Here is a 16,634-nt window from a genome sequence, read left to right on the forward strand (position 1 = left end):
CTAGCTGTGGCAGGGACTGTCCCCGACAGAGGGGCAGTCTCCTCTGTCTTGGTGCTCACAGATGGCTAACAGGGATGTGGGGGAATCGTGATGAAGTCGGTAGGTAGAACGCAGGCCACCGGCACACTAATGGAAGCTGAACACCGACGCAGTGAGTCAGATTCGGGTTCAATTGGGGTGTGGATGAGTGCCGCGAGGGCAAGCACCCACTGTCCTCTGTGGCTCTCTGTCACCTCGCCACCGTTCACCCTGAGTGGATCTGACTGCATACGGGCCACGGCTGAAAATCCTCCTCTATGCTTTTGTCACCTCCGTCTGATCTTCCATTCACTGCAGCATGCCTTCTAAACCCAGGTGAGAAGGGCAGCCTCCCACTGTGGTGCAGACCATCCAGGGCATTCATGTCCTGTCTGCTCTCCTCTTCTCTTTTTGAAAGTTTTATGAACACAGAGACCCAATGAGCAACCCCGATGCTCTCACTGCTCTCTTTTTCTCCCAATTCTGGTGCAATGGGTTGTGTAATATTCTCCTAGAAGGATATATTTGTCTCCAATCTCCTCTTATCATGTAAAGTCTGATGAAAAGATGCATTTTAGCAGCACAACCTTCTTGCATTACTGTTTTTTTAAGAACCAGATGCATGTAAACTCACTCTGCATGCTCATTTGAAGCCATCATTGTGAACGATGGAAAGTAACTACTGAAGATCTGGTACTCAACTACAAGAAGTACTTTATACTTCTACTCTACTACAGTTCAGTCGGATGCTGCTCCTATTCACTGCAGCACATTTATTTGATAACTTTAATTACCAGTTGCTTTGCAGATTCAGATGATTTATCTGAATAATACTTTTACGTGCCTCTGCGACGGCCCCTCAGGGACAAATGAAGTGATTTGAATTTAATTGAAAATAAAGTCAACAAATGAATGTATTATTACAGGTTAAGAAAAGATCAGACTTTCCTTATCCCTGTGGGTACAGAACAGTGTCTAGTGATTATAATTAGCTCATTAGCAACATTTCTGTGAAGCACACATTAATGCATCAACGATTATTATCCAAAACAATATATCTTGTTCTGAAATGGGCCCCGCTGCTTTTATTTTTGTTGTTTTAAATATATAACGTTTCTGCATTACAATGCTTAAAGACAACTAAACCTTTGTTATATATTCTGTTGAGCTGTGTACTCACATTATTCCAATTTTTTCCAACAATGAACAATCTGTTATATTGCTCGAGGGGTGTTTCATTTGGTCGAGAGTCATAGAATAAGAAAGGAAGCTGGTGAATGAGACAAAACGTAACGTGAATACAATCATAAAACACCTCGTCTGTGAATATTTGTGCCTGAGTCACGTCTATGATGTCTATGTGTTGTGTTGCAAAGATGCATACTGAAGTTAGCATGCTAATAAGCTCCTGTGCTAGTGGTGTTAACCCCAACGCTATTCCAATTCTCCAAACTCCCCATCCAGATCAGTAGCTGCACCGCTAACTGAGCTAACTAGCTAACATTTTGCATTACTGTGCGTTTATGAAAAATCTGATGCAAATACTTAAAGTAATGTAAAGTACTTTTACTGAAGTAAACTTTTGAACGGAAGACTTTTACTTGGAGTATTTCTTCACTGTGGTATTGCTAATTTTATTTCTGTATCACTGAAATCCACTTCATCGCTTCAAGACCACAGCTGGAAATAAGACAACTATCTATTTCCAACTATTGCTGCATTGCTTTAAATTCCTTCCTGGCTTGCAGTTGTATCAACAAAGATACTTCTGATTTCTGACCGAACATTTCTTCTTTGCCCTGTTGTTAAGACAAAGTCTGAGGCTGTAAGTCCCAGGGAGTCGACTTAAAGGCCGCAGCCTCTGACCTGCCGAAGGAGTCGGAGGATCATGTTATCAACCACAATGTGACAGTTGAGAGTGGAAAGTTGGATGGATGCTGAACTGAGGCGATGAAACCTGCATTTTAAGTCCAGCCTGTCACTCACACTGAACTAGTTTCATGGCTAAGATCATCAAGTTCTTTGTTGGATCTCCATTTCAAGAAAAGATGACGTACTGACCCTCACATAAGTCATAAATAAAGGTCTTTTTATTCAAAAATGATAATGCAGTTACCATTTTTACCATCTTCCGGTGACATTATTCAAAAAAACAAAACAATTTGAGACGAAGCTTGGTTGCTGAATCGACTTCTATGACTGGATATTTTTCATCTTTAGCCTTATTTGGAAATTAGCTTTCCTAATCACATCTATTTTTTTTTTTTTTAATTTTGGACCAGCTATGTCTCATTCATTTCTCAGTCCCTCTCCACCTCTCTGTTGTTCCAATTTCCTGTTTCCCCCGTCTCCAATTTTCTTTCACATTCTCTGTTCAAATGTCAAGTAGCAGCTGCCAGTGCCTTGCCATTGCGGTCTGTGCTCATAAATCTGGGCTAATTCCCCACCTCTCTTCCATGGTGTATAAATCTTCTCACTCACAAGAGCACTGGTCCTTTTGATGAATGGGCTCGAGAAAGCGCTGGATGCCAAGCATGCTCCACTAGAGCGTCACAGTCCACACAAACACAGACAGCGTTAGCAAAAGGAAGAACGTTAGCATCAGCATGTCTGTCTTTCAATTTGTTTGCTGTCTCTTCATAACTCGGTTGTAAAGGAGCAACACAGACACTTCACCCTGCTCACACTGAATACGATGGAGAAACTCTAATGTTTCTTTTTTTTTTTTGATTTAGTCTTTTATAAGATGCCTTTGCAATGTATGAAGGTTGGTGAAAGAGGAATGCAGTCCCTGACACCTGCACTTTTATGATAAAGGTAAAGGAAAAAAACAAACCGTTCACTGTCTAAAAGAACAGAAGAAGGTCACGTTCTGAAGAGTCGATCCCTCGGTGAAATGCAGACGGAGTCACGAGAGGTTGCAGCTCGACTAAGCATGACACGGGATCGTCTGATTGCCATAACAACACGAGTCGGGGCTACTTTGTTACAGGAGTCTAGTTTGTTGCCACACAAGCGCATCTGTGAGTGGGTGTTTTGCCTAATGAGAGGGAATGAGGATTTGCGCAGCCACTAGCTAACACACAGTTGTTATTTTGTGCTCCATTAATACCAGCTGCTTGAGTAGGCTCGGTTGATCTCCATGTCAACACGCATTACCAAGTCAATCTTGCAGCTTGACTACTTGCTGTGAAACCAATCATAATCGATCTCCTTGTCTCACCGTGGGCAAGAAAGACACGGAGACATCCTGCCAGCTCGTCAAGTGCCAGAAGCACTTCTTCAAAAAGACATCTTGATGACACGGTCTCTTGGCACACTCTGGGCATTTGTCCATCACTTTGAACAGTAAATGAAAGTGCGACAGATGACATCAGTCATTATGGAAAGCCTGTCGTGGCGCCTCTCCATCGCAGCTCTCAGTATCAAATCCACCTGATACTTCACAGGTGATGATGGAAAATACAGTAGTCAGCCTCCAGCTGGCAGACGGGGGAGTTTGTTGTCTGAGCTGAACTGATAAATGACACGTTAACACACTATATGTTTAAACAGATACATCACTGTCTTAAACATTTAAAGTGAAAATACCTCCTGGTCAGCAGTGACTTAATTATATTACCAGTAGCTGAGGAATGATCTGAAAAAGATCCAGTAAAGAAAAATGTGACTCCAGAGATCCTATAAATTGATGACCTCTCTGCACAGGCACCTCTGCGGACCCAGTGGGCCGGTCTAAATCAGGAAAGCCAAACAGAGTAGGCCGTTTATTTTATACACTTTTTCATATCAGTGGTTGCCGAGTCACCACTGGCACAAAGGTCCTCCACAAATCCAGATGGCCGGTCTGTCCTTGAGTGGCAGCAGCATAAAAGTTAAAGAAGCAGATTTCTGGAAGTGTTGCTCATCCGACCACCAGATGAGTGCTTCCAAAAGCTCATGTTTTATAGGGCGCCGAACTCTCACCTGGTCTCGGTACCCCGATGTCAAGCAGATACAGCGCTTTTTCATGTGCAACATCATTAGCATGTTGGCATGCTAATATTTGCTAATGAGGAGCAAGCACAAAGAACAGCTGAGACTGATGGGAATGTCATTAGTTTTGCAGGCAATAAACCAAGCCACCGAGACTGTCCGCCAAAGACAAAACAACAGCATCGGCTGCTTCAGCAAATGCCCATGAAGGATGTGTTAAAATTCAAGCGATGAGGCTGTCTGGTGATCGAGGGAGGACGTGATTTCCAAAGTTGGTTTCTATTCACCGTGAACACGATCATTCCCTCCCCAGATTGTTCCCCAAACCTTAACGAAGGAGTCATTTAAACCCAAACTAAGGTGGACAAGTCTTCCAAGTCCCAATGATAGAGGCATCAGATTATAAAGCACTTGTATGTGTATGTGTAGTATATCAACATACTAGTGTGTACAAGTGTTGAGGATGAATTGAAGGCCTGTGGAAAGAAGCTGCTCTCGAGTCTCGTGGTACGGCACTGAAACAAAGTTTACATTCTTTCACCGTTCTCATATTATAGTAAGCAACACATAGATGACCTCGTTGCTATGCATCCTGCAAACCCACTGTGTTTATAAAAGAAAAATAGCAATGAACACATGTTTGGTCTTTCTTTGACTCGCTTCCAAAAGAAATGCACACGCTAGATCTTTGAAATCAGGTAGTGGAGATGATAAAAGCTCCTCGTAGCTCCTTTAATGGTTTCATGACGATCCATCCAGTAGTTGTTGAAGGAAAAGTAAGAAATTCAGCGAGGTTACAAGGTATTTCCTTGTACCTTGTAATCTGGGAACCATAAATGTCTGTACAATAATTTATGCCGATCCATCAAATAGACGTTGAGATATTTCAACAAATCACTTAAATAAAAAGTCGGGGGATTATCAAAGTCATTAGGATTCAGTCCTCTGGGCACGATGGATACCTGAATGTAAATCGAACCATTACAGCTCTGAGAATAAATAGAATAAATTCTCACACTCTTTTCCCACTACCTGAGGCTCCTCCCTGCTAACATCTTCTTCAACACTTATTCTTCTCCCTGACACCCCCCCGAATGTGACATGCCACCTGCCAATTAGATCTTCCTTCCCACCCACTTGATAGGAGTGATGTAGAGATGTGGGGTGCTGGAGCAGAGCCCTTGGGCGATGGCTGGGGTAAAATATGAGCGTCTATGCCAAACCCAGATGAAATGCTGGAGTCGCCTGTTACACAGTGTGCCCTCCCCGCCGCCATATATCACCCAGCACGGCCGTATCTTCTCCGACAGGTTCAGTAAATCTCTCACTGTTTTTACAGGTTAAACTGTTACTCATTGCTTATCTTGAGCCATCCTCCCAAGGCAGGTGGCGGAAATACATTGCGGACATCATACCAAGCGCTGTCGGACCCAACACTGAGGAGATGGAACTGTAATTACACCTTTCCAGCGTTTGATTTCTCATCTTATTCCTTGACGGAGTTGCATGATGGACTATTTTCATACTGAAGCTCATCTGAAATGTTGCCTTAGTCAGATGACTCAGCGTGAACAGAATGAAACCGAGGATGAAACGACCGCCGTTCAACGCTGTGTTTCAATATTTGTAAGTGTGAAACCGCTGATGATTTTCCAGCCTGTCGGTTGCAACAAAATCTGATATTGTTGACGAGACTTCAGGACGATTTCCAACCGTGTTTGTGCAGCCAGATAAGCTAAAACATAATCTTTTCCTTTCCTTTCAAAGTGGTTTTTGTACCATAATGTAACCAGACAATAAACAAAGTGTAGTCATGACATAAAATTGCAAATTTACCCTTTCAACACATCCATTGGTTTGCAGAAACGTACAGCGCCAACATACATTCTGTCGATTTGGTTGTTTCACACCTATTAACTTTGAACTTTGAACTTTTATTCAAACTACAGTAGTCCCCTCCTCACTTTATCTGAACATATGTGCATGCATTAAAATGTGTGTACAAGTTCAAACAAGTCCATCATACAGGCGCAGTGTGTGTTTGTGTGCGTGCAGTCGGCAGGAGTGTGCAGGTTTAAGTTAGTGTCTGCGAGTAAAGAAGGTATCAGCAGCAGTAATCTAATTATCCTGACACTAAGTGAAGGGCACGATGGGATTATGGAGGTTAAGTACTGCATTCCATTAGTGGTTTGACACTTATCACCCCTATCAATTCATTATCTATAATTATCCTGATATCAGCTGAAAAAGACGAATATCTTCTGGAGCGTAAGAAAACCTGAAAACGCGCCGTACGTTCAGCTCTTTTTGATTCTGAAGATGCTCGAATCCCTGAAATAGCCTCATTTCCACACTCTCAACAATTCACTAACAGGATGCACTGCAGCGGGGGGGAAACTGGGGGATTAAGCTGAATTGTCACTGGGGTTTGTATCGGTGCATGATCCGAGTATGAGAGTCAGAGTGAGTGGGAGGTGAAGAAAAAATGTAACTCGCCCTCGGGTGCAGATGGGGTCTACTTAGCACATGAATAATGTAATGAAATAGCTGGTGATTTATTCTACAGTAAACACACCCTTTTGACAGAATGTCCTCAGACAGCGACTGTTTGTAGGTGGTTGTGTGTTTTGACACCTCCACACATAGCTCGTATGCATGTGTGCACATCGGTCTCCGGATTCAGCCGTCTGTGCCGCCGACTGTATGTTTAAGAGTGAAACCTTTTTGCCGGCTGCCGGCTGAGCTCATCACAGGTGAGGGCCGTGTGTGGGCTGCTGTCACCTGTCCTCCATCATTCCTACCTCCCCAGCCTGTCCCTGCATCTCACGGCTGTTTCATGTCATTCATTAATGGATGCCCCCAGGGCCAACAATAGCTCACTACAGCCTTTTATTACTGTCACTTCACTCTCGGAGCCGTCAAGGTCAAATCTGCTTCACTGTCGTTCACCTGTCACTCTCCAGCCCGGCTGACATTTGTGTTACAGAGAGCAAGAAGCAAGAACGAGTGCGTCTGAAAAAAAAAAAGAGGAAGGGGGTGAAAGAGAGAAAGAGACAGAATGACAGAGAGGAGGAGGGAAGGGAAATAATAAAACGTCAGGAGAGCTGCCATGTGAACAGATGTAGTCTGTTCTCTGTCCTTGATTAACCGTGATGAGTGTCGCTCCTGTGAGAATACAATATGTAAGTAAAAATATAAAGGCAATCTGTTTCCTGGGGAGAGTTTTTTAATCACAGGATCACATCGGCTTTTTTTGGAAAGAGGTGATCAGTTTTCAAAGACAGACGAAGAGGCTGCATCTGCCACAAACTGAAGCAGAGTTACTTTAACTTTGATCAGTCAGCCTCGATATCGCTTCCTGTATGATACGCTCTGCAGTCCGTCTCTATACAAGGTGTAATGTGGGCGTGTTCAATATGTTTCGAGGTTTCTTTGTCACATAAACGAACAATATGAGTTGCAGATTTGATGCAGGCGCTTAGACGGTAAACAGATGACGTGAAAAATGAGAGTTAGAAAAATATAATTTGATATGGATAAAAATGCAATATAACAAGTTATACATGTCATGGTTTCGTTTTTTTTGTTGTTTCCTGTTTTATTTTGTAGTTTATATCATCATGTGTCATGTTTCACTCCCCACTTCCTCCCTTCCTGTCTGTGTGCACCTGTGTCTCATTAGTTAATCACCCCGGTGTATTTAAGCCAGCGTTTCCCCTTCACTCTTCGTTGGTTCGTCTGTTTTGTCCTTGTGTTGTTCTGCGTCTCCTTGTCCCATTTTCCTGCCCTGCTTTTACCTGCTTGAGTCCTCGAGCTATACAGGTTTGTTCTTTCATTTGATTTTTTGGTGTCTTGAACACTGACACTGACTGGGGGATATGTGTTAGCAGCTAGTTTGCTACGTTCAACACGCTCTTGTAGCTTATTCTAGCTTAATAAATACAGAAATAAATTGCCAAAATGCCACAATCATATAAAAGCATGCAGAGTAGCCGTCACAACAACCCTTACCGCTGTGTGCTTTGTGCTAACTTGATCAGATTTGCTCAGGGACTGTGTGCTTAGTGCACCTGTGTTAGCTTAGGAAGCTAACTGCTGTCAGTTCTGGAAATTTTGGCCATTCTTGTGCCACTAGCTCGCTAATCGTTCTAGCAATACATTCGTGTTGCTTTGTGGAAGACAGGCAGGTACAAGGTTTCCTTTATTTGTCAGTTGTACAAAAAATAACAAACGCTTGTCGAATAACTGACCAACCCTAGCTTTATGGCAAACTATGAGTGCAAATATGCAATCTGCACATTTACAGTACATGGATGGAGAGTAACTAAGCACATTTACTCAAATACTTTACTTACAACATGAAAAATACAAATCGGCAAACCAAATCAGCTTGAATTGTTACCTTTCGAAAGCATACAGATCCCCAAAAGCAATTAAAACAGTGAAAAGCAGGTGATGGACGTTTACCAAGGACATTCTTAAAGTGCCCAAGAGTTGTAACAGTTTTAAGTCTTTTTTCCAATGAGTCTGCTGCACTAAAACTAAAAACAGTCCTTCCTTGATCAGCTCTATCACAAGGTGCTTGTATAAATAGCCGGAGTCACTGGAGCGAGTTAAAAGTGCGACCAGATGTGATGTGAGATGGTGGTTTTCCAATCAGGGCTTTTTACAGATGTAGAGATACTAGAGCTCACTGAGCCTCTCAGTCAGAGAGGACCGAGCAGCCTCCTCATAAAGGATAGAGTGGTGAGTGTTGTAGCTACACGTAAGACTGCTGACTGTTTGTTTTGCGTAATCCTTTTTTTCTGATTGTCGTATCTGCGTTTGTGTAACGCTGTAGCTGCCGTGTACTCTGACGTGAATGCAGTTGGCTTCGGGCTGATTGTTTGTAATGATTATGATGATAAGGTGTTATCTATGTGACATTATGTGTTTTGCACGCCCTGGGCTAGTTACTGATTTGTCACCAGCCCTCAGTGTGTAAAGTAAGTCTCATTTTTATGTCTTATAGTAAATGAAGCTCTTTTTTCTTTTATGTGTGAAATGAGGATCATTACAATAAATCTGCACATTGTTTTTCCCCCTTCAAAGACGCCTCGGAGGGAAAAAGGAAAAACAATTTTTGTTTCAAATGGTCGGAAACATCTGCTGTACTATATGTCTTCATTTTTAGGGAGACTTGGATAGTTAGTGCTGTTGTTGTAATTAAATAAGTGTTTCCCCATTCGTGCTGCATTGCTCATTATCCTTGCCTACCGCTGTCTCTATCTTGAAGGCCCCCGTGACAAGTAGTAAGAAAGAGCCTCTCTGTTTAATTTCATGCTCAGAGCCTAAAAGTTTTTTTTTCTTCCTGTTACGAGCATATTGGGTTTGTTAACAGAGAATAACTCTGTTGATGGCGACATTTGAGGTTGTCTTACTTTTCTGAATGGCCGATTGCTTCTCTGAATTGTTGCTCCGGCTGACTTTATTCTTTGTCTCACGAACGCGGCAGATGATGGGGGCTGACTGGACTAAAGGCCTCAGGGGGGGAAAGTATGACATCAAGAGTTGTATAAAAAGTTGGTCAAACTGTTCACAGAGGAACATCAGCAAAAAAAACTGCATGTGGGAAGAACTTTGGACTGGAGATAGCAGGAAACTTGTACAATGTTCTGGACAGGCTGACAGTCAATTATCAGAATCTTTTTCTCCACAGCTTCCATCTGCTACATACATCCGCAATCCCAATTCTGGACTTGAAAAGAATACCATTTTTCCAGACAGTGATTTTTTTTCTTCAATATCCCATCTCTCGGTGTGTGTGTTTTTAACAGGCAGACCCATGGGCTTACAGTCTTGCAAGCCTCGCAACTCGTGCCTACAAAGTAAGGAGGCATGCGGACCGGCTGGCGGCTGCTGCTCGTGTGTGTGTGACGACTGGAGATACTGCTCTGACCACTGCTGCGACATCTGCTGCCAGATGTGTGTGAACGTGTGCTCTGGCTTGTGTTCAGGAGACTGCAGCTACACCTTCTGTACTCTGTGCCTCATCCTGGCACAGAACTGTGTCGCACTCTTTACCGGCCTATCGACTCAAACATCACGGCGTAAGTCGTAAATGCAAACCGTCATACTGACTTCCTGTGCAGTTATGTCAGCTAAACTGTATTTAGTCTCCTTGCTTTTTATCTGTTTCAGCGGTTATGATGGACCATGTTTAGTGAACATGTGACCAAACCCAGAAGATGCATTGGTTTTGATGCAAGAAGCCACAGCAGGTAAATTGAATTTAGCTTCACAGTATTTGTGTTGTCAGCTCCAGTCTTGACATATGCAGTGGGATTTTTAATGCAACTGGGTCCTTTTGCTTCATCAAAGACGAGATTAACACCACTTTCTGTTTCACTGTAACTAAATGAGAAGACTTTTTCATTTGAGCTATTTAATCCGCATTGACCTCTAAAATTTCTGCCAAGCGTACTGTGGAATAGATCCAGCCAATTGTATTGTTCACTTCCGAGTGCATTTCAGTGATAGTGTTACTGCATTTCAGTCGTAAAAGAGCTCTTTGATCCCACGACGTGTTGACAATAACACAATTTTCAATGCGTTTTAACAGAGGACAACAATAATCACCCTCCATCTCATAGAGGTCAGAACAGGGCTGTGTATGTGAGCCCTCTTGTATTTTCATTATTTGAGTTTAGAAATCAAAGTTTCATCAGGATTTTCATCACATTATCAAGTTTTTGTCTCATTTGCGTTAAAGGTCCAGTGTGTAGGATTTAGTGTACCTTGCAAAGCAGCTGGGTTTGTGAGATCACGTGGAATCAGGGATCAATCTTGCCAGGCTTCAAACAATGTGCTTGTGTCCAAAACCACAGTGGTTCAGACTGTTATGAGGAGTCCTCTGAGGAACTATTGGCAGCTACAGGCGTGGTTTAGATGTGACGACCAGTATTACACGCTACGAAAATAACATGTTACAGTGATATTTTACTTTGATTCACTGGACTTCCCCTCCAAACACCGGCGTTTGTTTTTAAATTGTGAGCTTATGTAAATGACATCACTTGCGCAACTTACATAAGTTATTTTAACCCGAAGTAAGATCTTTTCCTAACCCTAACCAAACCACTACTGTTTCATACTTTGTGAGCTTCTCATCAGCAAACTTCGTTTTTAAAGTCTAAACAGACTTTGTATATCAAATAATGTTGCTAACTGGACTGCTGAGCTTTTATTTTGACAGTCTAACGTAACATGTTCAGGGCTAACTTCACCGTGGAGAATGACCGATGCTTCGTCCAATCACCAGCCAAGTATTTTTTGAAACAACCTTCCCTTTTCCAAACGGTTTTCACGGATGACCTCTCAGGTGCATCTGGTGAGTCAGGTTAGGATTTAGAGGCATCTAGCGGTGAGGTGTCAGATTGCAACCAACTGAATACCCCTCCATTCACTTTCCCCTTCCAAGCGTGCAGGAGAACCTACGGTGGCCACTAAAAACAGTGGTCTAAGGTAATGACAACAGAATGATATGTGTATTATATTTAATTTCTGTTGATTGATCCCCCTAAATCCTCCACACTGGACCTTTTTTAGTGCAAAGTTGGTTTTGGTCTGATGGTGTGCTTTTTACTGCTTTTTCCTCGTACACTTGGCAGAGGAAAGTACACCTTGTTTGGTCTTGGATGACCAGTGTAGTGCTTGTTCACTGAGTACAGGCTGATCCGGTGACAAAAGCACAGCCCTGTAGGGCAGAGAGGTTTTCTTTCTTCTAGATAAGGAAAAGGGGACAATCAAATGGGTAGAGGACAAATACTTGGAAAAACTAGATAACCTTCACCTGCAGAAAAGAGGAGCCATCTCAAGCAGTGAAAGCACCCAGTGAAAGTAAAAAAAACTTTATAAGTTGTAATCACCAGGCCAACCCTACTGCAAGAAGATGTTTAATTAGTTGGAGAAAAAATACAAGGACAAGAGACATGAATGAAGGTTTAGTCGTAGGGTTATGCAGCAGGTAAGTTAGCGTACAGTATTGAGATGTAAAAAGGGAGCACATGAATGAGGTTTTGAGGAAAGAAAATTGGAGTAAGTATATGCAAGAAAGAAATTAGTAGTAAAGTGGAGGCGAAGGTCTTGAAACAACAATTTATTCATCTACAGGGACAAGCATGTTGATACAGTATGTTCCAGAGTGGAGAACATTAAGCAGCAATCAGCGACCATCAACTAAACCTTGTAATAACATAGAAATCTTTTTTTTAGCACATGTAAAACAGGGAAAGCATTTAATAAATGAATGTGGACGACATGTGCAATTAGAGCAGCAGCAGAAACAAAAAGTCAAACACACAGATTGCACTGAGAAACAGACAGGCCAGTGAGATACGATGAGCATGGATTGGAAAGATGGTAGATTAATTAAAACCCAGAGAACAGATTGGAGCCGCAAGGCAATTTAACAAGTAACAGCTCGAAGGACTGAGGGCAGTGTTGGTTGATATGATGGTGATTAAAATGGTTGATGCAACAGAAAGGAATCAAACCTCTGCCTCCCAACGGCAGGTGATAAATCTATAGTTGTAATATAAACCATATTTATATAAATATCTCATTTTTGTGCAGTGGAGCGTGTTGGCTCTTTGAATCATTGATCACATTCTATGTTTGGCCACCTGTATAGTATATTGTGGCCGAGCAGACAGTTCAATGCTCCCCCTAGAGGCCGGGAGGTCACAGTGCATTTGGACACTGCCCACTGAGTTACATGTTGATTAGGAACAACTGTAACAAGGTCGTAGACATGGAGTCAACACTGGCAGGGGAACAAACCTGCCAGGTGTTTTGGGAGTCCCCGAACAGATGGGATAAACTTTTTTTAGCACATTTTTTACAATAATGTCTAATTGGGTGTTTGTTTTATTGCGCTTTCTTTCTTCTTTTTTACTCTTCTGGTTACATTTCTCGTTCACTTTTCTGGTCTGGGTTTAAGCAAATTGCTGTTTTTAATTGCCTTTTCTCACTCACCTCCATGTCACCTGTTCTCCCTCCTCACTCCCCCACACTCTCGTAGTCTGAATGCACCAGAGTGAGCATGTCAGATATATTATCAGTCAAACAAGTGGTGTTTTTTTTCGTGCCATCATGTTCAGGAAAACACATTTTTGATCTGAATAGCGATGACTGTTAGATCAAGAGACATTGACTCAACTCTTTTACCGCTATTTTATCAGCCCTTGGAGGCGCCACTGAGCTTGACATGACTAAACTACTGTAACACTAGAACAGGTGATGATAATAATGGTAATTTGTTAAGTTTAGGAATTAATCAGAAACTACTAGCAACTAATAAACTGTTAATAAGTAGGCTAATTCCTGTATAACTGTGATTAGAGGACTATATAGTAGATAATAGATATATTTAGAGTACCTAATAATTCATTATCTATTTTAACTGACCAGATTCTTTGAGTTGTTATTGATTAACTATCAACCAGCTGCTGAGTGAGTCAAACTAGCAACAGCTCAGTAATTACTAATTACTTAATCATTAGTTATTTTTTTTGTACCCCATAAAGTTAAGTGATACATCATACTGAGTAGTTACTAAGTAGTCCCTCATCAATCCATGATTATGATCAATAGCTACTTTGTTTTTCCTTTATGTTCTCATCTAACAAGCAGAGACAGCAGGAATTTCAAACTACTCCGTATATATATCACTTTACTTGACGGTGCACAAAAAGAGTAACTAATGATTAAGTAATAAGTAATTAATGAGTCATCACTAGTTTGTGTCATTCAGCAGCTGGTTCGTAGTTAATCAGGAACAACTCATGAGGAAAGTGATCAGTATGTTGATTCACAGACATTTATGAACTAATCATGACTTAATCATTCATTAATATACTGTAATATCCCCCAGTCTGTCGTCTAGTCACTCAGCATCATCTACTATATAGTCCATGTATAGTCTATATAGTCCTTGAACCACAGCTATTGAGGGATTAACAATTTATTAACGATCAAGTCCTTCCTAATTTATTCCTGACTCACTCCTTACTAACTACTCACATTTGCTAATGATTATTTTTTGATGTTGGTGCATTTTTTCCTTTATATCATATCCATATATTGGCGGGGATATTTGAGCATAATTAAATGTAATTGCCGCATTGAACTGTACTAACTGCAGCAATCCAGTGCATCGACAGCAATAGTAATTTCAGCCGTGAAAAAAATGATCCATAAAGGTCACTCAGCAAGATGAGATTCAGTGCAGGACTGTTATTGGACATCATTAGACTGCACATGTACCTAATAGATTTGTCACTCAATATGGTGCCACAAATGTAACAAAATCGTTTTTTACGATTTAAGTTTCTGTTGAGTATATGCAGCACACCTAGTATTATGTGCTTTATTTCCTCCAGATGGTTGTTTCCTACAAGCAAGAACACTGTAAATATAGTGAATTTCAATTTACCAAATATTCCACAGAGCTATTTTGGACCTGCAACATAACCTACAGTACAGACTGCAGCCCGGCCAGTGAAATCTTTATCTCTCCTTTTACGTCAGAGTGATTGACAAGTGTGTATTGAAAAGATTCTGACTGCTTTCCTTCCACAGCGACTGTGGAGCCGAGCGATGGGCTGCTGTCTAATGAGGACGAGGGTTTAGAAGCACTGAGACTTGACAACGGGTGCTAAAAAAAAAAAAAAGAAAGAAGAAGAAAAAAAAAAGAGAGGAGAGCTGCCTGCAGAGCGGCGGTTTGTGCGTGTGCATACACGTGTGGATCTGTAAGTTCAAGTTCACAAATGAGGCCACAGTAGAGCATGTGAAGTTCAGATTAAGTCAACAATAATGCATGAACAGTGATGTGCTGATACTCCCTGATGTTTTATGTTTTCTATGTTCGGCTCCATCTTATCGCTGCTATCATGGCTGAACAAAGACCCTCTGAACAAAACAAGCTTTCCATCCCCTGGGTCACCACAGCGCGATGGCAGAGACTGGACCCGACTTAACGCACAGGGCGCCACCTTCCCCAGCCCCCATGATGCACCTCATTTCATGGATGGATTTCTTTCTTTTCTATATCTGGACGTGTGGTTACAAATGGAAAAAAAATGACAACTGCTTTTATCCCCATTTTTCAGCACAGGACTCTTTAAAGAGACAAACAGAATCCTCTAACATCCGCTGAGTCAAAGTGTTGCATTTTTCACATCTGGAAGATTAAACTCGAGTGTAGAAATGGCCTCATCCCGGCACAGAAGCACTACTTCAAAACACTCGTTCAGATGTCTGCAAGATTGTTTTGCACTTTGAGGCAAACAAAAATATAATTTGGTTGCACACAGAATACAATCTGATATCTCTTTGTGAGATAAGGGGCGCCTGAGGACACAAGGTGCTATTTGCTTCCACTGAATTAGACCTTTTTATTATCCCGCATGAAATTGCTAGTTTATGGAAATTTTAATGATTGAGTGAGCCGTGTCCCAGCATCAAAATAAGATCAGAATAAGGTCTTACGAGGAAAATCCAACAACACAGAGTCTGATTGGCTGCACCGTGTCCCCGGCTGTACCCATCTCTGCTCCCGTGTTCTCCGCCTCCCGGTCCCTCTGGACTCTGCAGTGCATTCAGTCCGACTCAAATTCATACCCCTCCCAAACTCTCTGGATATGCCGAGTGGCCTAGTTTACTCCTTGAACTGACCTTATCCTTCTGAAAGTTTGTGTTCCCATATTTATAAAACCCGCAGTAAATCCCGAGAGCCTGAAACTATTTGTATATACTGTACTTCACTCACCTTGATTGATTGATTGTCTCAAAGTGTTGTTCCATTTTATATATATATATTTGTGTTTATTCGCTTGAAATATCTAGAGAGTAGAGAGCTGAGACTGTGGAGTCTTAATTTAATATGAGAAATCCAGCAGGAGCTCTGATGTGGAGTGAAGTATTGTTCACAAATGTTCCATTGAGATCAATAAAACCTGTGAACTTAAGAAAAGCTGCAGTATTTTTGCCTCAGAAGAGTCTTTAATAAATGTTTCTTACACTGTGTTTGTCACATTTTGTTAAAGCGGCTACGAGAAACTTTTTATGTCGATTCTGGCGACCCCTGTGGGCAGTAGTGGTACGAGCACCCCCTTCTTCTTGTGGTAAACATCTTGACTCGTCTACGTGCTTTTGTTTTGGGAGTAAGTGAACAAAAAGTTAGTTATTTTTAAGACTTTTGGTGCAATTTGGACTCGCATCACCTTTTTAATATTAACACATTTTGATAAACACCTAACTCCAATCTGTTCAGCAGCAGCAGCAGGTGCACGGCTTCAGCGCTCTGGTGCTACAGACTTGCTGATCCCTCTCACGTAGTCTCATGGGGAAGCAGATGTAAACAAAGTGGAGATCAGTGTGGTGCAACAACTCGCTGTAATAACAAAAGCAGAAGGTTAGTTGAGTTTGGATGAGTGGGGAGACGCGAACAACACACTTTTTCTTCAGCGAGAACTGGAGCTGACATTAAAAGTTTTTGTCAACTGTTGTATGCTAGCTGAAGTTAGCCTCAAGGGCTAGAGTGTTTACCATAGCAGAGCGCTCCTGCATGCCTCTCATCGGTTGTTGTAGTCTGGCTCAGA

At 41.8% G+C, this 16,634-nt stretch overlaps 1 long non-coding RNA gene across 1 annotated transcript; it reads left to right on the forward strand.

Annotated features, from left to right (window-relative positions):
- Positions 1-7,724: 7,724 nt before the first annotated feature.
- Positions 7,725-16,057, forward strand: LOC311268689. The gene is made up of 5 exons (XR_014624001.1): positions 7,725-7,815; positions 9,810-10,082; positions 10,174-10,253; positions 14,614-14,783; positions 14,939-16,057. It is a non-coding gene; the product is annotated as an uncharacterized lncRNA (long non-coding RNA).
- Positions 16,058-16,634: the final 577 nt, after the last annotated feature.

This window comes from Pagrus pagrus (genome assembly GCF_965226575.1).
Source record: "Pagrus pagrus genome assembly, chromosome: 13".
In the NCBI taxonomy this organism is placed as follows: Eukaryota; Metazoa; Chordata; class Actinopteri; order Spariformes; family Sparidae; genus Pagrus; species Pagrus pagrus.